The sequence below is a fragment of the Poecilia formosa genome, unplaced genomic scaffold (genome assembly GCF_000485575.1).
Source record: "Poecilia formosa unplaced genomic scaffold, Poecilia_formosa-5.1.2 Scaffold44, whole genome shotgun sequence".
Lineage (NCBI taxonomy): Eukaryota > Metazoa > Chordata > Actinopteri > Cyprinodontiformes > Poeciliidae > Poecilia > Poecilia formosa.
In genome coordinates this window covers 1,327,033-1,351,438 of record NW_006799983.1, presented here as the reverse complement: position 1 = coordinate 1,351,438, position 24,406 = coordinate 1,327,033, and the positions used below count along the sequence as shown (strand labels likewise).

At 36.8% G+C, this 24,406-nt stretch overlaps 1 protein-coding gene across 1 annotated transcript in view; it reads left to right on the top strand.

Moving 5' to 3' along the window:
- LOC103137937 (catenin alpha-2-like) overlaps positions 1 to 24,406 on the top strand; it is an 84,839-nt gene that overhangs the window by 7,720 nt on the left and 52,713 nt on the right. The window contains exon 2 of the mRNA XM_016671405.1: positions 12,772 to 12,835. The gene's annotated coding sequence lies outside the window, so the exon portion shown is untranslated. The remainder of the gene's footprint in view (positions 1 to 12,771; positions 12,836 to 24,406) is intronic.

The window sequence follows — 24,406 nt, the reverse complement described above, 5'->3', positions numbered from 1 at the left end:
TCACATGAGTAATTTGCACCTCACTCATTTCAATAAAAAAAAAAAGGCTACAAGAAGCATTTTCTCTGTTTTTGAAGGTGAATCTCACCTCATTTGGCTGCCTTTCGGTTGTGTCTGATTGAACTTGTGACCCACAACAAGAGGAAAGCTGCCATGAACTGGATTAAAATCTTGGTTTTGAAGGAACAGTGATAATTGTTGCCATTAAAGCTTGTTTATCTTCAGTGACTGTGTAATTGCAGCATGAGCAGCAGAACCACAGAAAGCCTTGTGTGCACAGGGAAAGAAAATGTTTCAGTATATTGATTTCATTTGGAAAATGTGTATATTGGCAGATTTGTTGTGTACTGCTTTTCAGCAAAATTCAAAGGTTCAGATTTGGTTTTCATCAGCGTACAAATGTTGTTTTCCCTATTAAAATTTATCTCACTGTAGTCTTGGCATTAAAAGAATGCTATTAGGCTAAACAAGGTTTACAGGACGGGAAAGAGAGGCAAGAGAGGTCGCCAAACATTCGTTAGCTTGAAAAAACAGATTTAAAACTGAAGGAAAACATGACAGAAATATTTCAATAAAACTCGTATCATATCATATCATATCATATATCCCTTTTTCAATTAAATTTTGTTTATATATAGAACATCAATCCACAATAGTGTCTCAATTTACTTAAGAAAATCTAAATTATATCCAGCTTTATGTGGTTTATTCAGTATAATCCAACACCTTTAAGGCCAATTACTTAACATTCTAAATTAATTCTAGTAATAAAACAATGCAGTCAAGTTAAATTATTATGCCAGTTGGTAAAATGCTTTATATATATATATATATATATATATATATATAAAAAAATGAGCCAACTGCAAACATTCCTCCTGAACAAGTGTCTGGCAAAAGTGGATAGTTAATTGAATGGTGTCATCATCTCACTAAACCTTACTGAGCATGTATGTGGTGAAAGTGGTAAGAACCAGAACCTGTCTCTATATGCTGTGACCGACTATGACTTAGGAGTAAGCACACAAAAGACAGCGCATCTGGAATGTATTGATGACTTTTTCCAAATGTTGTCGTGTGCAACGCAGATCCTTTGTGTCAGAAAGCTAAATCGGCGCATGACTCCTTCAGCTTTACTGTGAGGCTCTTGGCATCCTCCTTAAACTTGCAGTATGACATTTTTATAAAGAATCTGTTTGAACTGTCACCATGTTGTGACAGTTTATCATGAGAGAGAATCTGTGAAAAGATCGATCTCCTCCACGTTCTCCCTGGGCTTCTATCGCCGACTCCAGAAATGCACCGCTCCCAATCAAAAACAACCAATCAGACGAATCTAAAGAACTCACGGGACAGATTACCTTTACACGTAACAGCAAACATGCAAATTAACGAGATGCATATGTGTGGTTTTTATTTTTATCCATATAATTACATGTATGTGTAAGCAGTTGAGTACAGGAAGCATGAAACTTCTGGGATGTTTTTGATTTTTGCTTTGCTTTTGCTCTTTGTCATAATATTACCAGGAGCATAAGCAACTGGCAGTGACTGATGAAGAACAAATGTTGGTTATTTCATTCCACTCTGAAATGCCAAAATTAAAATCCTCATCCCAAATAAGGTTACTCCACTGAGTAACTTGAAAACCTCCAACCACAGAATTTGCTTGGGTAGAGGTTTTCAGGACAGACACCAACGTCGTTAATTATCATGACATTTCATACATCTGCATCTTGTGATTTCAGTCCTACACAAATGTTTGGATAAGGCTCATGAAGGAGCTTTCAATGCTGAAATTAGTTAATGAGTTAATGATCCAGAAAATATTATGACTGGAGGCACGTATGCTGAAATGATATAGGAGTTAACAGAACAAACCATTAGGCCATATCTGATTGCAGCACATTACCTAGGCAACCAAGTGCTTTTTGGTCTGCTTCAGCCGAGGCCCTCTGGACTACAGAGCACAAACACACAGCACTTGACTTGGACAACCTTGAGAGGTTTCAGATGGCTGTAATTTGCCTTAAAATGGGAAAAGTAGCAAAATATGGCAAGCCATGAGCCAGATTACATAAGAGAGACGGTAAGCAGTATTTTGACAGCAAATGCTTTGCTCATGTTTTGTTTTGTATTTTTTTATTTTTTTTGTTTTTTTGTAATTGACATTCCTGTATTCCATCTACTTGAAGAAAAGCAGTCCTGAGAATATACAGAACAGCTTTACATGGAGTGCTGAGGAAAACACTGAAGTACACAAAGATGGAAGATTTAGATTCTTATTTTAGGTATGTTCCCATAGCTTTTATCTTAAGTGAATAAAGTGTGTGTATATATATATATATATATACTGTATATAATTGTCATTATCTTATTTCTGCAAAATTTGACTCCATGTAGCATGGATTCTGTTGCAGTGATGCATAATGTACAGTCTGCATGACATGAATGTATCTATGAATCACGGTAATGCAGTCAAATTTTTCAGCATGTTAGAAAAAAAGTCTGTGCCATAATGGCTGAACTGGAAATCAGAAATGTATGCCAATGTGCTAAATGCATAATTAAGTATTATGTTAATTTGGTGTGGCATCATGTATTTCAGCACTATTTATTTTTGAAGTCTGACCTTTAAGTTGTTTTTAGGGCTTTGCTGCAAATAAACAGGCGTAAAAATCAGCCTTATTCTAATAATACTATGAAGAATGAGTTCTAGTTCTGCATTACAGTCACCTTAATTGTCCATCACAAAGTTGAGAGAAGTGCACTGAAAAATATTGAACTATTGTTCATTTCCTAAATCATAAATCATCAAATGACGAGTACTAAATAGTATCCATTTTCTTCCGTTTATTGTTTTTCTATAAGACCATTTTTCTTTTCTCTTTTTTTATGATGATGACTATCGGTGCCTGTGACTGTTCTGCAGGATTCGGAACAACTCAAGTTCACGGTCCTCATTCAAAAAAATGCAATAACTGTGAAATTGCACTCTTCTTTATTATCTGCAAGCCCCTTGGGACACAGACTGTGACATGCACCTGACAGTTTATAAGTTGGTGGGCAACCAGATTATCATAAAATAGAAGCTATAGGTTGAAGCAAGTCTGTTCAGTGTGGACTGTTTGAAACTCGTGGGTTTTGTTAAACATCCAGCAAATAAGTTTATTTGAAGTCTTAGACCATTGTAGTTATCTTAAGTATCTTCTCCTACATGCACAACTTATCCTCCTTTATTTAACAATGTGCAGCTTTTAAAGAACCCCTTAATTCAGCCACTTTATTTTCCTTTTTTATGTTTGTGAAAGTGGTGATACGTGTTTTTACTTTAAAACTATTCATCAGCGCCATTGGTAACCAAACCTATGAGTAAGATGTTACTCAAACTATATGTGTTGAAGTACTTGTTAAGTTCCTATAAACAAAGAAAGTCCGTCGTGGATCCTTCTCTAAAAGCAGAAAGAGAGGAAGAATGTTGATGGAAAACTACATACGTCAAGGGTTTTAGTGTTTTACATCATATAAGTACATCCAATGAGTTATTCATTAAGGAGTGCAAGTTCCATATTTTGCATCTGCTTTGCATTTGATGTCTGCTACATTTCAGTAATGCATCAAAAAAGTAGGTTGTATTAAATACATGCTTGGGCATCAAGTCCAGCAGATGAGAGCAAGCTGCATATAGTGCCTGATGAGGCACTCCTTCAAATTTTAAGACCAACATCTGACCTGAGGGGTCACAGCAGAATGTCACTTCTTTATTAATGAGTGATTCTACAGATAAAACAATGGGAAGGTGCAGCCTTTTATGTAATTATGCTCCTGATGAAAAGCTTTGAGTTAAAATAAACTTTATAAATGATGTAATTATCACATGCAGTCCATTCAATTATCTTCTTTATGAAGAGTGAAGAAAATATTCTTCAGTCTGTGATATCCTTATCTGTTTTTTTAATAAAGCATGTAGCACAGAAGGAATGTTTTTATTATTATTATTATTATTATTTCTACTACTAGCTTTTGTCTAATAGTATTTTTTTTAGCACAATCTGTGTGATGAAAATAGTTACGGTCTTTGAAATTCAGCAGCTACAACCAGCTTGCACATCAGTAACTGCTAAACATGAACAAAAACAAGTAAAAAGCAGCATCTTCGACACTTGCAAATATTCATGCGAGTATCTGGCTCCGATTTCTGCTTCGAACCCTATAGCGCTCCAATTTGAGTGTTTTATACAGTGAGTAAATCTTCCTGATATTTTTATTTGTTTCTCAAACCATGGAAATAAAACTGTTCTTGTCCTAATTATGCCTGTTGACACTAATACATTAATTTTAGCTAATTTTAAACATCTGGATAATATCTACTTGGATCATTCCAAAACATGTTTTTTTTTTTTCTAGGCTTTGATGAGTGACTTTGTTCCCCATGCATGAAATCAAATCAGTGATAACTGTGGCACTGAAGGCTGTGTTTTCAGCGCTTGCACCTGGCTATAAATAAACACCGATCGTTTTCCAAACACTGAAATCAGATAGAAATATGTGCTTCTAATATTATTAATGAAACACCAGTAACTCTAGAGGTGCACGGTGTGCAAGCTTGTTTTGCTTTATCCAGAAATGGATTATAACTTTAATTTGGGACCATGTTTCCTCAAGGTCATTGTGTTCATGTTCATTTTTCTTATAATATCAGCAATGTGCAGTCATATACTTAATATCATCCAACTTCTTTTCCAAATCCATCCAGCCAGCTGGTATCTCTCAGTATTTCCAGTGAGAATGATCTCTGCAATTTAATTCTACACATTTCTTTTTTTCATTTTGTATGTCTGTAAACTCAGACTTTTTTTTATTTATTTATTTTTTAAGTTAAAGCCACGGTGCAACAAGGTTTTGCAATCATTACTACCATTTTTCCGATCACAGTTTGAGGTCTGTTCGTGCGCCGTCCAGCATTTCAATCAGTTCTCTGCGGTGTTCGTTCGCTACAGGAGCTATTTTGATTTCTACAGGCTGCATAGCCAGACAATGGCAGGTAGAGAGTGGCATTTTAACAGACCTGAGTTATGTAAGGCCGAGTGCGACCTGGCTCTAAAAGCAGGGCCATGCGTCATTGTACATGTCAGACTGGGGGTCGACGCTCGGAGTGTCTAAGCCTGGTGATGGAGTCTGGATGGCATCATGATGGAGGTGGATGAAAGGAAGCTGAGCCAGTCTTGAGGGGAAAAAGGTGAAGGCTGTGAATGGCAGGTAATGACACCAGCTGTGTGTCTTTTCCTCTGAGGGACTGATTCTTTAACACGTACAGCCTGATCCACTTCGATTTAAACAGCAGAAGTTTTTGAGTATTAAGCGGGTATGATGTTCTCACAGATTATCAACCTGGGTCGTAAGATAAGGTCAAGAGAGAGTTTTAGCAGCAACCGGACGACTAACTGGACTACACAGCGTTGCTTGTATCCCCTGTCTGCTGCGAAAACTGCAAAATCTAGAAATTTTGGATCGTTTTAAAGGAATATGTACAATCCATAAAATATATAGAGATTACCATTTCAGTTGAAGTTGCTAACTGCACAAGATGCCAGTTTCAAATTCAAATAAAAACAGTAAAGACAAAGGCCACTCTGGTGTCATAAACCGTTCACGAGTCTGATTACGACTGCGTCATTTTATGGCGTAAACGATGGAAAAAATTGGATTTCAGCAAAAATTCTGAATTGAGCATCAGCACCAGCTAGATTTACAATAGTTGGTGATAATTTCCAGTTGATTACTTATAACTGTTGACTGTTTTTGATGTAAAGCACTTTGAACTGCCTTGAAATGTTGAAATGCGCTCTACAAATAAACTTGATTTGACAATTGTCTCTTTGTTACAGAGGAGAAGTAGAGAAACAGCAACACGAGCTCATGACATCCAGCTGGTCGTGCTGGCTATTGATACTTCCTAAAGTATTAATCGCTCTTGCGTCTTATCAGATAACCACAAACCTAAATATATGTACTCATATTTTTCTATCCTGACTTAAAGTACGATAAAATACAACTGATTCGATTATTGCAGAATGCAAGGTGAAAATATGCATGACGAATAAAAATCCAAGTGTTGTGGTGTATTTTGATTCCTCTGAATAAATTCCAGTGCATCCAGCTCTTATCAAGTCCACCTGTATTTATTTATGTCTCATTGGAAATTCATCTGCCGTGCGAAGTCCTCGGAGGTTTGTTAGAGGACACTAACTAACTGCACCAGGAAGGCCGAGGAAGACATTAAACAGGTCAGGGAGAAAGTTGCGGCGAAGTAGGGTTGGGTCCTAAACCAACATCGCAGGCATAGAATATCTTATTAAGCACTGTCCCATCCATCCTCTGAAAATGTACAAAATTTGACACAACTGTAAGCTTACTAAAACGTGGCCATCCATCGAGGAAGACGTGGATTAATTATGGATTCTGCCAAGATGCCCATGATTACTCTGCAGAAGCTTTAGATGTCAACAGCTCCATTTGAAGTATCTGATGTCAGGGCAACGATTAGTTATGCTCTCCACAAGTCTGGCTTTTTTCGGGTTGATACGCTTCCAGTAGAAGAAAACCTTTTCTTCACCAATGGAAGTGCCATTCATTGTTTTTTTTACAAGCTGGCAGAAATAGTGAATATGTAGGGAAAAAAATGCATAGCAAAGAAGGAAATTATATTTGAATGACTAGTGTGGTGTAAAATTAACAATGGACGCCACAGGGAAGCAAAGTGGTGCCAGCATCATGCTATGAATGCTTGTCATTTTCCTGGACTGGGAAACTAGTCGGGAAGATGAATGCATCTAAGAACAGGATTTCCTTCGTCTGAAAGAAAATCTTTAAGAGGCTGCAAAAGACTTGAGGCAGGTGCAGAGGTTCAGCTTCAGCCACAACAGCGACCTCAAACATGCAGCCAGAGCTATGAAGTGAAATGGCTTGGATTAAAACATTGTCATGTGTTGGATGAAGCCATGAAAGCCGGTAGACGCGTACCCCAATTGGCAAAAAAATAAATAAATAAAAAAAAGCATCTACAAAGTATTGACTTTTTTTCCTCCTTTTTTTTTTTTCCAAAAGCCAAATATAATTTTCCTTCCCTCTCATAATTATGAGCTGTTTTTGTTGGTGAAGTTTGAGATGAAGGGAAGAAACTAAAGGATACTTTAGATCTGGAAAACTTAAGATTTAAATTTTTAACCGACATGTCACTCATTTTCTCTTTTTTTTTTTTTTTTTCCTGTTTATGTCCTAGATTCAGTGATGTGCTCTACTGTCCCATTGCATTAACACATCTTTGCAAAGCGTTGGCTTGCAGGAAAAACAGCCTTACATTTGACTTATATGCATACTTTGATATTTTTCTTATATTATTTTACAGCACATTTAATTATGGCAAACTATATGACTAGAGTGTGCTCTGGTCTCAGACAAAAAAAAAAAAACAAAACTCCAGTGGCCTAAAGCGTCACCTACCCATCACTGTCGCTGATTGTCAGTATGTTCGCTCCATTTGTTTTTGCAGGTATGAAGTCTTAAAAAATTAAATTAAAGCCACACGCCTCAAGATGGAATTGTAGTGCTGCAGTCTCGATCACAGAGTATTTGAAAGCTTTCTAACACTCGTAGATTTTATCCTCACTACTGAAGAGGACGTGGTTGGAAATCTCAGTTGCATCCCTCAAGCAACATTTGCAAGCCCTGCCTTCACAGTTGGGAATATATTTCTGAGATTTAGATACAAGCTTCGAGTGTATTAGAAATCCATTTGGGGATAAAATATGTGTTGAGAAAGTCAGTTCTAAGGCTTCACCAAGACAGGTGGACGGCCTTGTGGATATTGCATCAGATGGGACACTGAAAGCAACTTTCAGGGAGAAAGTTTTAACAGACTTTTGGCTCCACATTCAGCCTACGCATCCAGAGCCAGCTGACTCTGCTCTGAAATGTGTGATTTAGTTTCCAACTATCACTATCTACAATTGAAAATGATTGTTTACCTAAAAATACAGCTGCACAACCAGATCGGTATGGAGTGACACTGAAACTCCCTGGTTTGGAGCCAAATATGTATGTCCTCATACCTAAAAAAAAAAACCCAAAAAAAAAAACCCGCACCACTCATTAGGATGAAAAACAAAAAAAAAGTTAAGAGACTAATATTTTTGGGTTGTTTATATTAAGATGTTCTGTTATTGAGGCTCAATCTTGAGTTGGATGGTCCGCGGATGCTTGATGACTGGGTCAAGTGGTCCTCAGGCTGGAAAAGTTTCAGAGACACTGATTTCAACCAAAATGTTTTGTTTAGTAATGCGGTTGAGGCGTTAACTAACTCTTTGATACCCTTAACATCTGACAATGGGCACTTGAACCTGTTTTGTTACTGGTTGAAAACCTAAACCAATATGTTGTGTCACCTGGTGTTTAATCAGGACTTAATTAAGTTTTATGCTTTGAAATGAATTAATCACGACAGAGCTGACAATGATGCTTGCGATCTTAACATCGGCTCACTCAGTTGATGCATAATGATTAATAATAGTTCTTGAAGAACAAAGAAACTCTCCAAAATCAGCTATCCTTAAAGAAGATGTATGTGTGTGTGTATTGTTTCTGTACTATAAATCTTTTCCTGCTTATTGCATGCACTTAGAGCGGACACATTCAACTTTTCTCTCGAGTACAATTACTTACTCTTGCACTTCTTTTTTTTTTAGAGTGATGTAAGTGCATTGCTCTTGTTTCATGAAATGTGTGAACTTGTGTTGTTTCCATGATGGGTATGTATTGGAAGCTGCCAGGGCTGCTGCTTAGAGGTATAGTTTTAACGATAAAGCCTCCGACTCCATTAGCAGTTTGATAGAAGATCCCCCTTGTGCATAATGGTAATCAGTCATTTACAGTAAAACCCACATAAAATCAAACATTGGCAACTTTCTTGTGTTTGGAGGTGCTAGCAGACCAACAATAAGTTGGCACGCCAATCTCCAGAGAGAAGAGAAGAGGTTAGGAGAGGCAGCTTTGAATGCTAAAGTGAAAAAGCAAATTAAACCTCTAATAAAGCAGACTCAAAGGCACAAATTCAAAGAGGACGTGGAAACAGGAAACGTGAATTACAGACACCAGCTAGACTTATTTTAGCATTTCAAACAGTTTGAAAAATATCCTCTTTAACAAATTTTAAAGGGGAAATATAAAGTTTGCGAGCTTTTAACTTGGATCAATGACATTGTCTGTATGTGTAACACTAAGCGTCGCTCTGCACTTTTACAAAATGCATTTCTAATGCTAACCTTCTAGTATTAAGAAGAAAGAGATTAGTATCTTGCTTCGATACAGGGATAATTTTTGCTCCTTATGTAAGTTCGTTTTTTAACCCTCGTCTGACCTTAAGCATTCCGATTATCTCATTATTTAAGGCAAATGTTTCTGGCTGCTTGCTTTGGCTGGTGTTTAATTTCACCTCATTTCTCCTACCTATCTTTCTACGTGAACATCAGAAAAGAAGTGGAACCTCAGATAAAAAAAATCCCATTAAGCTGAAATGTGCTGGTGCACAGTCAAGCAGGGGTTGAGAGTGGAGCGCGAGGAAAGGGGATGTTTTTGAGAGCGATGACTCATACCAAATGATTACATGCTGTTGCTATGTGATGATGGAAAGCATGGAAGTTTGCATGCATGTGCATTAAGTGGCTGGAGGAGCTTTCTGATCCATGTGCGCCTTGCACTAACTTGTCCATAGATCATCTCTTCCACTCATCTCCAAAGGCCATTTCACGTTCATAATTCATCATCGTTATGTCCTTTATCAGAAATGATCCATGCCACCATGGTTGGAACTTATTTTCTTCTATGCCTGGTGTCTGGATTTCTATTTTTAGTTTCATATTTGTAATCTTTGACCATATTAGGAGCACTGTATTCAAAGCGACAGGAGTGTAACGGTACAAACACGATTACCTTTAAATTATTTGAATGCATTCGTGCCACAACCGCTGCACATTTTATGCAAGAGCAAAACATAAAGAGAAGATGGTCATCGATCTTCAGCAACTGATCCAAAAAAACTGTGTGTCTAACCATCTTGTCTGGAACAGAGACGTTGCTTTCTTACTAGTGTTTTTGGGGTTGTTCAAAAGCATTTTCTCTTTGGCATAAAGCAAAATGACCTGCTAAAGTATTTTTATGTGCTTAAACTGACAGAAAATCCCTAGGATGTGACAAATAGGCTCAGCATCACACAGGATATAATCTACAGATGCTTGATCTGACCTCTCTGCAGGTCATAGACCCAAAGGAAACAATTTTATTTAACAAATTTTATGTTCTTCAGTCCAAGTCATATTTTTTCAACCCTGGGACTTTGAGGGGACTTCGTGCAACAAGCTTGGTTTTACAGAATAAAAACAGTACTCGGTGGTAATTGTAGAGTTCCTCTGATTACCCTAAAGCTCTCTGGTGGGAGACTTGGGCATTTTAGCTTATCACTTAATTTGAGATCATTTTCAGCACTTCTTAATTTGGTTTTCAATGCCTGATTAGTTTTTAAATCGGAGTACGCTGTTCTTCTGAGCAGTGCCTGGAATTGCCCATTTGACTCAGATTTTCATGGGGGACGCCTTATAAGCAGCATGTATAATATTTTCTGCTTTCATCCTCAAAGAAGCTGCCACCTTTTTGACATTATTTACAAAATGAATGACCTTACTCATTGAACTTTACCCTTCTAGTCATAATAACAACTCCTTCCAATTAATAGTCCAGTTACACAAAGTCGTTATATGAATGTCATACATAGAAAAAATAATTTCTGTCAAAAGCAGCGATTTGTCTGGTTGGTTATGTTAGATCTTACAGCTTTCCCCAGCAGCTCAAAGGTAGGAATTTGTAGAGCGTAACACATTAAAGGCTCTGCTTGACAGCCAGGAGGAAAACAAGAGCTGGTAAGGGACAAGGGATTTTGTCTTGCATGGAGCTAAACACAATCCACCTCTATTGCAGACTTTTCACCACCTGAGGGAAACGGAAAAGATTCAGTTCATGCAGACTGCAGATGAAATGCATCAACCTTCTATGTAATGAGTGTGCACATTATCCTCTGTACCTTGGGAATAATGTGTGCACTCAGAAGACAATCTTGGCCTCTTTACATCAAAATACCAAACGTACCATAAATAACAGAAGACCAACGTTGGTTGCAGCAATCCTTTTTTAGACTTATACCTTACTATTTTTTTTTTGTTTGTTTTTTTTTTAGTTGTTGCAGTTGCTCCTGGTCTATGCTTTGTGTTGTGTCACCTATGTCCTACTTACTACTGGTTAACGGTTTGTTTCTACCTCCTGAGATGGAAGGGGGAGGGGGAATTTAGATGGGTCTATTTTGTTTCTGGACCTTTTAAGTTCATTGCGAGGTGTAAAGAGCATGCATTTATAATCACATCTATCAATCTAAAACAAGTGTGATTAAAAAAATATATATATATGATTTAGATTTAGTTTTTAAGGAAAAAAAACACAACAGGTGAGGCATTATATAAGGCAGAGGTTCCCAAACTGTGGGGCGCGCCCCCTAGGGGGGGGCGCCGTGTCATTGCAGGGGGGGCGCGGGAAGCCGTCTGGATGAAAAAAACAAAAACAAAACATGAACACTGTATGCGCTGGGTTTTTACCTTAGAATGGCCAACTCTCTGTTATTCCTATGTCAATTTGATACAGTAGAGGCTTCCACACTTCCCAAATTTGTGTCCTCTGTCACTTTTATCAGCAGTTAAAACTGTTTAATCCGTTGTTAACATGTTGTAACCTGTTTTTCCGAGCCGCCTTTAAACGCAACATGAGCGCTACGACGCTCGCGATGGGTTTCCACCTGTGAAGGAGACCTGCTGCTGCTGTGCGGAGCTACGTAGGTTTGTGTTAGAATCACGGCGGCAAACCAGCAAAACGCAAAGAACTTTTCACAGTTTTTCCCTCCAAACTAACCGACTGAGTTGAGTAAAGCTGTTGGATGCAGGTAATGTTAGCTAAAAGATGACTAGCTAATATCAATACAGAACCTTAAGCTTAACAAGGACCTTGTAGGCTACCGATGTTGGTGTCTATTTTCAGCTACATACATTCATTTTGCCCCTCAAAAAGCCCCCCCCCACCTACACGCGTCGTTTCAACCAGACAGCCATTTGTAATCTATAGGGGGGGCGCAGAAAATGTTTGGAAACCACTGGGCGGGCGCAGAAGAAAATGTTTGGGAACCACTGATATAAGGAATGAACATGGGGAGAGGAAGCTTGTGAGATCCTGGGGGGGTTTTAAAGTGCATGGTGGGATTAATCTTTTGAAATATATGCTGATTTTGAAAAAAAAAAAAATCGGGAAGCATTTCCCCAAAAAACAAAAAGATCATTGCTATGATATGAATCATGTGAATGTCAGATGGATGATGAGCCAATACAATATCTATTTTCTACATACTAAAATACAACCTTCAATCATGCTGTGTTTATGTTTCACTTGCAAAAAATAAATGTCCAGCTCCTCTGACCCCTCCACTTGAAGTCAAACAAAACAAAACAAACTTCTTTTACAGTTTTACTTTTCCTGTTGAAAGTGTGTTCCTCTTATCTCTTCGTGCCATTTTTATTGGATCAAAATTGCCAGCCAAAAGTTCAGCAGAAAAACTCATACAGCCCCATATTTGTCATTATTTTCCCCCCCATCCAGCTAATTTGCATGTCTTTTTTCTCTCAGTGGCTGGTGGCCTGTTTCAGCCTCACTCATCCAGAATTCTCCTGGGATGCAGGAAGTTCAAAGGGTAAGTCAAAGCTTATGGGAACTAATCTTCACCAGTACGTTCTCTTCCTCTCACATCACCATGCCATGCGGTCATCTCAAGTGTCCCGAATGGAGATCTGGTGTTTGTAAGGAATGCAGTCTCCCTTGGGGACACCCATGTTGACAAAGGAGGAATAACAATATGGCACCGGTCGAAAATTATTTGTCTACATAAGCAACAACGGTAAAGTTAGATCATTTTTCAAAGTTCTCAGAAGTGTGACAAAGGTGCAAAACATATTTTTTACAACTATGAACATATTTTTCTTGTCTGGTTGTTTTGTTTTATTTCAGTAGTTTGTCTATTAGCTTATATGTAGGTTATTTCAAATATGTTTTGCTTGCTTGCAGCAACACCCGTTTCCTTACAGCTTCAAATTGTCATCCCACCGTCAATAACCCAAGCCGTACATCTTTTTATGCACCGCTGATTTTGCAATCATTCTGCAGTTTAAAAAGCTTCATTTTAAGTGAGTAATGATGCCGTATAAATGCAAGGCATGACTTTCACTTTAATGGTCAGATTTCTAATGAACGATGGCGACAGACAGGCTAATATCTGTGTGTTTGTTCGCTGGTGTTTTCACTTATTAATTTTTTTCATGCCTCTTGACAACAACACTGACTCATTTATTCTTAATTAAATCTAATCTTCAGGGCCTTTTACTGTATTTTCGGTCTGCTTTTAAAAAACATCAGTAATATACCGGAGGAAAACTAATAATGAATACAAAGTCTCACGGAGCCCAACGTCATTTGTTAACACCCCACACACCCCAACATGCTGGAAACTCCTTTAATAAAATAGCTAAATGGCTAACTGAAGTTAAAATAGGTAAAATCTCTGAGTTTGTGTTACTAAAGGTTTACTGACTATTATTGTATAGAAGAGGATCTGTTTTTTTTGTTTTTTTTTCCCCCCAATTTGTTATTCCTACTTAGCACAGCTCTGCCTTTGTGAGCCTATACTGTGTGAACCTTGTTTTTTGCTACTTGACAACGGAGCTGATCTCCGAACCTCCGGTACTCAGGAAAGAGACAAGTATATAAACTGGATGGATGGATGGCTTGTTTTCAAGAACATCCATTCATATCGGATATAATGCATGGCCTACAGAATGCATGACTTTCAGCATTTGTTCATGACTGAGGTTTTTCTCTTTTCCAGCTTGTTCAGCTGCAAGACATTTTTGAAACAGGAGTATATTATGCAGCATATAATTACCTCCTTTATTTAATTAGAACCAGTAGAAAAATCCAAATGAAAAATGGATCTGGACTTTTTTGGCTCTAAATCTTTCAATTTTTTCATTGCATCACAAAGTCAAGAAAATATTCGTCATGTCGTGTGGGTCATAGAATGAATCTGTTCAGGAGATTTATTAAAAGGTGACAGTAAATTACAAAACATCTTTCTGCTAGCCTTTCCTGATACCTTTTGTGTATCTCTTCATTATTATTATTATTATTATTATTATTATTATCTAGCTTGCATATTGAGAGATCAAACTGTGCAAAGACATTTTAATTATATTGAAATTGAAATCTGAAGATGGTCGTGCAGTAGAGTTCCTTACATCTAAACTGCTGCTTATTTTCTAATTATTATTTGCTTCTGGCACTGGATCTGTTTACTATTCATGTATTTTTTGTTGATGTTGTTAAATAAAGTGCAAATAAAGGATAAATGAGTATTATAGTTCGTTTTTAAAAGGTGTTTTTGGTAAGTTTCCCAAATAATAGGATTATTATCTCACTTGCTAAAATACAGATGCTTTTATTCCTGTTATGGAGCACCAATGATCTTCACAGGATGTAAATATTTTCCCCTTTGTTTAACTGGCCCTCATTGTTCACATGTATACTGTTGCAGTTACATTTTTATTTTTATAGTAATAATTGACTGTTTAACTTCTTAAATGTCACCTCAACAGAGCAACGATCTTTTACTCGCTGAGTGCATGCAGTACCTTATCTACCATAAATCAACAATTATGAAAATGTTGCTAGCTACAGAGGTTGTTAAACACTCCTTGTGATGCTGTGAAATGACTCATGGTACTTTCCAGCTTTTCCAAATCAACATATTACTCATGCTGGCAGCAAATGCCTAAATGACAGATTTTATCATATGAACGGAACTGAAACAAATTATTTCACAGATTTGATTATCATTTTAAAAATAAACCTTTAAATGCACATTATTCCAATTAGCACAATATTGTTATATAATTATTGCAACTCAATGTGCAGTGCCCTCCTCATCTATTAGCACCTCAAGGGAAGATGTGCTAATAGATGAGCTTACACTGAGGAAAAACGTCACTGGTGTCTTCTAACAATGAGCTCTGGATCTTGTTTTTAACCTTCCTCATCCAGCCCCATTTGTCAGAAGTCCACTTGTTTTTATTTTACCTTATTTTGTACTTAATGCTAGGGCTGTAGATATGGCCAAGTTTGAGTAAATACCCAGGACACATTGTATTTATAAGGGTTGATTGGTAACATGGTGCAGGTGAGAGAGGAGACCAGGCAAGTAGACTGAGGGAAAGAGAGAGATGGCACGGAGCAGCAAAGAAATGTAACAAATAACATGATTCAAATGGAATAAAAAAATAACTAAACACAAGTAATGAACAATAAATATTACCTAATATGAGTAGGAGCAGTTGCCACCATTGTCCCAGTGACACAAAAATCGAATGTCCACATTCATCAAGAATTTTATCTTTCTTTAAGTAGTAAAGTTTAGCAGGGGTGAGTACAGCTTGATTCAGTGGCACAGGAAAAAAATAAAATAAATAAATCTTAGTAGCCTAACCTATCTTTCCCTAATGCTACAGCTGAAGGATTCTAAGTGGAGGCTTATGGATGACGGATCAGAACATCAACCAGTCAGAGAACATCCTCTGTAAAGAACTTTATTGATTGAAGGGGAAGTGAAGCGCAGATATTTTCTCAACTTCTGGCTTGATGGAAATGAAATGACACCAGTCTTATATATGTTTACGCCACAGCTGATGAAGAAAACTGAATCTTGATAAACAGTCTTCTATATTAGAATCCCATACACAAGATGACTTCTTCTTTTGGTCGGCTGCTTTCCCCGTTCCTCCGTTTTGGATCCAAAATGTGCTTTGTGCATTCTTTGTTAGAGGTTAAAATAATCAGCCAGTGTAGCATTTTTGACGTGGCCAAGCATTCACATCACTGCTCAGATCCACTGGGGCATATTAAAGGAGCTCTTGCCAAAGTCCCACACAAACTCAGTTTAATATCTTCTGTAACGTCTTCTGTCACTTTCATTCCAGTACAGCATAGATTATAGTCTAAAAGCACTTCACGTGAAGTAAATAGCTCACCAAGCTGTGACAGTGAGGCTTTCATGGTCTGTTTATGACAAGTCATGTAATGTGCTGTAAATCACCGTTGAGGTGGCGACAGTGCTTCATTCACCGGCGAGAGACGCTGCACTGCTTATGACAGGACAGACCTGTTATTTATCAAAGCAGCGATCACATCCACGGTAAAAGCCACAAAATTCATTTTTCTTAGAAATATACTGCCTTGCAAATGTTTCACACTACTTTAACGTTTTGACATTTTGTCTCTACTATGAGCTTCATTATGTTTTATTAGCAGATAGTACTGTACATCAACACAAAGTAGGGTAAAGTTGTGAGATGGAAGGAAAAGGATACAGGATTCAATTTTTTATTTTATTTTTTTTATCACAAATTAAAATCTTAAAAGTCTAGTGTGCTCCATTGAATAGTCTGGCTGTTTCTAAATGAATGTGAAATTGTTTTTTTTTTTCATTTGAGGTCTGAAAACGCTGCATCTTTTTCGTCATTTTGACCATTTCTCAATTTATGCAAATACGTATTATATTTTTGCTCAGAATTTCGGAAACATGTTGTCAGTAGTTCACAGAATAAAATAACGATGTTCATCTTACTCAAACATATACCTATAAAAAGTAAAATCAGAGAAATTGATCATTTTTAGTGGGCTTTTAATTTTCTCCATATATATATACATATTCACTAACAGCCGATGTTATTTCCAACATCAACTGCTGGATGATATTTTCACACAAGCCTTTTCAGCACCACTCGCCTCAGCCATTAATTATACAACAAGTCTGTGTGAGCGTCCTTGAGGAAAATGATGTGTCAGAATATTTTTGTTAATACTCGGCAGACTCCCACAGGTTTTCCTTCACCTAAATGAACATGGCACTCCTCAGCTGCTGTCAGTGCAGGTGTTCAGCTGTGGACATAATTTGGGATTGCAGCTGCGGGGAGCGAGCTTGTTTGTGTAAGCGAGCAGGTATCCAGCCCGGTGTGCTGTCAATCTGAGGTGAGGAAGTTTGATTTTGGGACTGTCGGTGTTTCTGCTGCACGGTATGCAGTATGCACATAGTGGGAGGATGTTGGTAAGAAAATGTCAATTTGTGTTTTGTGCTTCTCTATCAGACCACATATTTGTTTTTGACTGAATCCTGAGGATTCTTAGTTTACTAAATAATAAGGATTATACTTGTACAATGCCAAAACGTCTAGATTACTCACAAATATCAGTTCAAAACTAATCTCGTCAGCTATATTTATGTCAAAAGCAGATATTCAGATAAACATTTAGTTGAGGGTTTATATTTCATAGCTTATTTAGTTGGAATTAATTTAGTTTTGTAACACGAATGCTTTATTGGCTAAACACATTGGTAAACAGATAAAAAAATTTCCTGGCAGTAAACCAGGGTGAAACACAAGGATTACCAAGATTACCCACTGAGTGTGTGCTGGCTACACCAAAACGGTCTAGTCAGCACTAATGAACTGCTGGCAGAAAGAAAGAAACATACAGTTTTGTCAACTAACACCCAGTTATGTAATCCGAGTTTGGAAGGAATTGGTGCTAGAGAGGAACCCGGAAGGCGTAAAGAAAAAAAGAGAGGATTTACATCGCTTGGGTAGGAAGGTTCACAACCGGAGATAATCAGAGTTCATGGTATGAAGAAGGAATGAGATCTGAGCAGAGAACAGGTGGTTGGATCTTCCTTTTAAAGCCAACCTGTCGTCGCCTGACCACTACTGTACAGGGATGCAAGAAAAAACTAACTTGAATATGTCACTAAAAGTACTCAAGGCCTTTTGTGATTGCTGTTTTCAGTGTATATTATGTTTTTGCGTACCTGTTTCGTAAAAAAAAAAACAGAAGTAGAACTTGTCATGCATCTGGAAACAGCTGAACACTTCCCTAAAGCTACTGATGTGGAGCAAAGGGTTTGCAGCTCCAATGACCAAAGCATAATGGATTCCTGCCATGAAGATGGTGAGGAGGAGGGGAACTTAAATAGAATACCGCCAGAATTTACACAGAGACGGACCAGAAGCATTATGAAAAATATCAACACAGTTATCAAGAGACATCAGTCAACAGTATATGTAGAAAAACAAGAGGAAGATTAAGCTGACCGAGCAGCTGGGGAACTGCCTGCTCATTCAGACAGATTGGTATGCAGGGCCATTTGTTATAATGTTGGAAAAGATATGAGATGAGATTGTTTCAGGTGAGAATAGTGCAGGTATTTGGCAGAGAAGTTTGTTTTCTGTGGTGGCTTTATCTTTATGAACTTCATTATGATTTGAATCAATCATTTGCCAATATATATATTGACAAAATGGGGTATCTATGTGTAGCAGATACACATGGTGGTTTTATTTAAAATGTCCTTTTTTATGACTTTTTTGGGTACATTCTTTGGTGTGCCCCAAAAATGTGGTGCCATAACAAAAAGTACATCTTTTGGAAGATGGAGCGGGGGGAGGAATCACAACTGCTCCTCACATCACACCAGTTGATAATAATAATTATAGATTAATAAAATATTCAACACTTTCCTATATTTAGTTTTATTTTACAAACCTGTAAGCCAAACTTCTAATGTGCTTATCTGCAAAAATGATTAATGCACAAGGTTATATCTTCCTTAATCAGTAATTGAAGGTTTTTTTGTGTGTGTTTTTTTTTGTGTTCTTTTTACTTTTTTATTTTCTTTGTTTGGTTTTTTTAAATTTTTTTAGTTATGGACCACAATTATAGAGGACCCCATTTGGAATTTAAATAGTGTTTCATCTAAATCAACTCAGTTCTTTCAAGGAAACAAATAAAAAGATGCACAACTAGTGCGTTTTGTGATGCAGAGTTGGGGCCAGGTCCCCCGTCTTACAGAGAAAATAGTCATCAACACAGAGATCCTGAGTTTGACCTTTGCTGCGTGTCCTCCCGCCTTCTGTCTTCATTCATTTCCTGTCTGGTCATTAACTTTAAAGGGTCCTAGAGCCAAAATAAAAAAAGATGCACCTCTAATGCCAAATGTGCTCTGGTGCATAAGCAGTACAGTGAAGACAGAAGTATTGCTTCTGTGCACTAGTTGAAAATGTGGAAAGATATGATGAAGTGTAAATGTTGATAATAGTAATGAAATTAAATTTCTCTCTAAGGTCTTGTTGATAATTCAGAAGAAATGCCCAAGAAAAGAAGGAGCGCATTTACACCAAGACCAGAATACTTGTTTGATGTTGCAGAGAAATAGAGACTCACTTGCTAATAGTTGGGTGAACACTCTTTTGGCTGCAAAACTTCCTTAAATACTTGTAAATTAATTGATGAAATGCATAAAATTGTTATGGCTGTCAGGAAATAAAAACCTCATTTTATTGGTTTGCTAAAAACATTTGCATTTATTGGCTAAAAAGTCAAGTCTTTACCCTGTCTGCTAATGGAAAGATAAAAAAGCTTGTGAACCAAATTGCCAAAAAAAAAAAAAAAATATATATATATATCCTTATTTAAATGCCAAACAATGTGGTTTTCAAATGATTAGCTGCATTTAGCTTAAAATTCAGTATTTTAATTGTATTTACTAATTTCACAGTGTTGAGGGGGAAAAATATGAAAAGCCTTGACAGCCTGTTGGTTTGACTCAACATTGAGAGAAATTCTGACTTTCAAGGAGAACGTATCTATTCACAGACCAACTCCACACCACTGAACAGCCCGGGGCGCGTCATATTTTCAGCCAATGTACCCTTTTAGCTACACTTTGTATAACCCATCTCCTGATATGATTCACTCCTCACCTACAGTGTGAAATTAACTTTGGGTCAAAAGGCTATTAGCGTCGCAAATGAAAAACCTTTCAAAGTGACTGATGATGAAAAGTGTAAAGGCTAAGGGAAACGTTAGGCTACAAGCAGTCAACACAAAGCTTAAAATGGAGGATTACGGAGTCAACTCAGCTTGGTTACTTACAAAAATGTGAACACTCTGAGGTGCAAGTGCTCGTCTTTTGTCTTATCTTTGATGGACTAAATGCTTTCAAAGAGTATTGTGATTCAGAGTAAGATTAAAAAAAAAAAAGAATTTCATCTGTTGAGGGTTGTGGGATTCATAAGACAGATTTTTTTTTCATGAATTGAAATTACAGTAAAAGAGCACATTTTGCACAGAGAAAGATTAAATGAACGCCTCCTTAAACAAACGCCGCAATCATACACTTGACTGGAAATGAGCACAAATACTTTTTTGCTCACTGAAAAGACAAACTAGTCGGTGTTTTCCTGTTATAAATCATTACGTGTCTACTCCGTTTCTTATTACGTAACTGCAGTTGAAATCTTAGCTCACACTAATTAATACAGATAACCACAAAAAGCACGGCTAAGAGAGCATCCTGAGGTCTCACTGGCGATTTGCTATTGATATGCCTTTTGACTCAAACTGAAACTAATGTTGGGCTTTTGAATGGAAAGAAATGGAGGTAATTATAAAATGAAAAAGTGTAGAAATAGGCAGGTATTGAAGCCTGAAGAGGATCAGAGAACATGCAATGTCCTTTTATGATGGTCTGGTGAAGTTGCGATCTGAATGCTAACATTGTATTCAAGTGTGGCATAAAAGATCATTTATCTTATGATACTCTCCTGATGCAACTCAAAGCAGTTTTCTTTTGTTCCCTTAATCAACATGTGTCCTAAGCTAAGAACCAGACAGGTATACCTTTATCTAAAGGTTCAATCATTGTGATTGATTAGAGTTCAGTGCATTTTTGACACTACAGATAATCTTGTTGCCGACATTTATCTTTATTTTGTTAAACACAAATATACTTTAAATATTCAAAGACTGCCATATGAATAACATGATTTTTTTAAAACAATATGGAAGTTGTGGAGTGTGACTAAATTGACAGTGTGTGACAAAGTGTGTACACCTCATAATAACAGGTGCCAGCCATTGAGTATGAGCCATTAAATGAATCATCACATGTGAGATGATATCATGTTTAGCAGCAGTGAATGATGGTGTCTTTGCCCACAAGGTGAATCTCAAAGGTACATGATGGAAGAGGGTTTTTTGTCAATACTGTTCCACAAGATGGCAAAAATTTGTTTTTTGTTATTTTTAAAATAAGCAATCACAGCATATTCTATTTTTTTACAGTAAAAACCCAACTCAGTCCAATGATATTAAGATTAAAAAATCTAATAACTTTTGCTTCACTTTTATTTATTCAGGTAAATCTCATTTGGAAATTAGGTCATATATGTAACAGTGACCTGTTTTATATAAATATACAAAACAACATGTAAAAAAAAACAAAAAAAAAAAACATATCAACCAGATTAACTGAAAGAACACAACTTAAAATAAAATAAGACATTTGCAATAAAATATCATGAGCAGGAGCAGACACCTCATTGTGCTTTCTTCATTGTACCAGTTATTTAAAAAAAATCACTTAGGCTCAAATAACCTACACAGCTTTTGGTCATGCTGTAGTTGTTCTAAGTAAACCTACCTTTATAATAAAAGGCTTTTTTCCAAGTTCTATATGACCACAACGTCTTCATGCATTTGGCACTGACTATCTCTACAGCTTTCAGGTAATTCAGTATTATATCAAACGAAATAGCAATGATCCGAAATGGATCCTTGTGGAACCCCATTTTTCAAAAATTGCTCTCGTATTGTTAACTTTAACATACTGTTCTCACTTTTTCATCCTACTCATAGACAGCCAGGGGCAGCAGGAACTGTCAGACTGTACTAACCTCTGCGTAGAGCTTTCATTTTAAATCCCAGTAATGTTTGAAACATGAATTATATTATGTGCCTCTGTCCTCAGAGTTTAATTAGGGAAAGGATTCTGCCTCACTGAGAAAACAGAGACCTCTAATTAGAGAAATGTTTTGTTTTTCTTCTGCTGCGTGTTTATTATAAAGGGTCTAAAATCATCAGTCATGAAATATTTCAAAGAAAAGAATGTACTACTTTTATGTTCTTTGCTGAAAGTATTGCTTAAAAACGGGAAAGAAAGAAGCAGTTCAGAATTGGATCTCACTGTCATGTATCACCGCAGTGGAGTTGATTCCCAACATTACTTGTGTGTGTTTTTGTCTATACCATTTGCAGTGGGTCTCATATTACCCAGCAGGGCTAAGGGGAGAGAGATGGTTCAGAAATCCTTCAGGCATTAATTGGAGCTTTGAGGAGCTTAATCAGCTGCTGTTGCAACTAAAAACTCCTATATTTGAGTTGTTTCTTATCTAAATAGATTTGTTTTTCTGTTGTTTTTTTGTTGAACCGTGTTGGCACGAACATAAATGAGCTGAATTTTGAGATGAGGAAATAAATAAATTTAAGGAAACTCAATATCCACAAATAAGTCAGAGCTTGCCAATGGTTTTACATGTCTTATGAAATGTTTACCTTTATGTTTCACTTTTTTATTCTCTTTCCGTACTTTTTTTTTTTTTCCCTGTGGGATTTTCTTTTTCCGGATGTTTGGGAAATTTTCAAAAGTCAAATAATGGAATCGCAATTTTTTATTTTATTTTCAGGCACAGTATTGACAGATCAAACCTGTTTACAATTGCCTTTGATATGAACTTATTTTTTTGTCTACCATCTGAGGAAGCCTCACAGTCAAAATACAGAATACAGTTTCTGTATTAATTTGGTTATGACACAGGCCAGGCATGACAGACAGCAGGACAGGAGCTCACTTCTGAGTTTTTTTCTGTTTTCTGATGGGAGTGTCTGATTCGGAGAAGGTCACTGTTCTTTTTTACCCTGGCTATATGAAGTCTGCCTGCTGTTTGCTGGGAATGGGGTTCCCAGCAAACATCAACAGTACGTGCCTGCCTGAGGGAAGTGGATTATATTATTACTAAATCAAATAATGTCTGTGTGTATCTAGCCCCCGTGTCTGGGTCATCACATTATAAAAAAATAGTTTTGATCGTTTCTCACAGAATGTCACAGGGAAAAATAATATTGTGTAAAAACTGTAAATATTATTTCTAGTTATAGAGGAACTGATTTTGGGCAAAACAACAGAAGAAGAAAAAAGTTTCTGCTTGAAGAAGAAGCTACATATCACTCAACACTGAAATCTTCCCTGGCTGCAAAAAAAAACGTTTTTGTAGAATAACTTTTACATTAGGAATGCTATATTGACATTTTTAACATGCATTAATAATACATTCATCCTGAACAACTCAGATGTAGCTTGGCTGAAATAGCTGTGTTTCCATTGACCATAAAATTGTGCAAACTGGAATTACAAAAATAAATTTGCTTCATGGAAACATGGGAATGTTGTTGATTAAAAGTTTTTCCACCTACTATGGAAACATATTTTTCAAATCATGAGTCACATCACTTTGCATACAGCTTACATTGGCTTATGTTGTTTTTCCCTTGCAGTAAAAAAAACCCTCATGCTGTATTAGACATATTCACTTTGTTAGGTTTTACAGTTGAGGTCTTTCTCAAAGTGCTTATAGTAACTCAACAGGGTTTATAATTGTTCCAGTAGTTCCAAATTATTCAACTTTGCTCTTCCATCGTAAGTTTGTAATTTAATAATAAAAACTGTAATAATGGAGATAAATTCAAGGTTTTATATAATCATTGATGAGCTCTGACATTTAAGGTGTATTTCCACTGGGCTCTACTTTACCCATATCAGATTTTTTTATTGGCAGTGCTAGAATCACTGAGACCATCATATATAATGTGCTGCGAAACTGAATGACTGTCTGCAGGCACTTTCAATTTAACATGTCAAGAGGGTTGAACGTGTGGGAAATAGACAATATTTCACTTTGGCATACAACAAATTACATTGAGCAAACAAATATCGCTGTCTGTAAGTAAAAATAATTTTAATAGTTCACGCTTTGACTTTTAGAACAACAGGATGTGGTAAAGAAACCATATTTAGTGTTTTACATTTTTCTACATACAAGTTGAGGACACCATCAAAATACAGATGTCTGTAATGTTTTTTGATTTATTTTAAGTCCAGTCCTCAAAATCTACTATTGCATCTAGATCAGTGGTTCTTAACATTTTTTGAGGTACCAAACCCACCAGTTTCATATGCGCATTTACTGAACCCTTCCGTAGTTATTTATTTTTTCAAATTCAAGACATTGGGGTGACCTAACTAGACTCTAGTTGGGTCACCCCAATG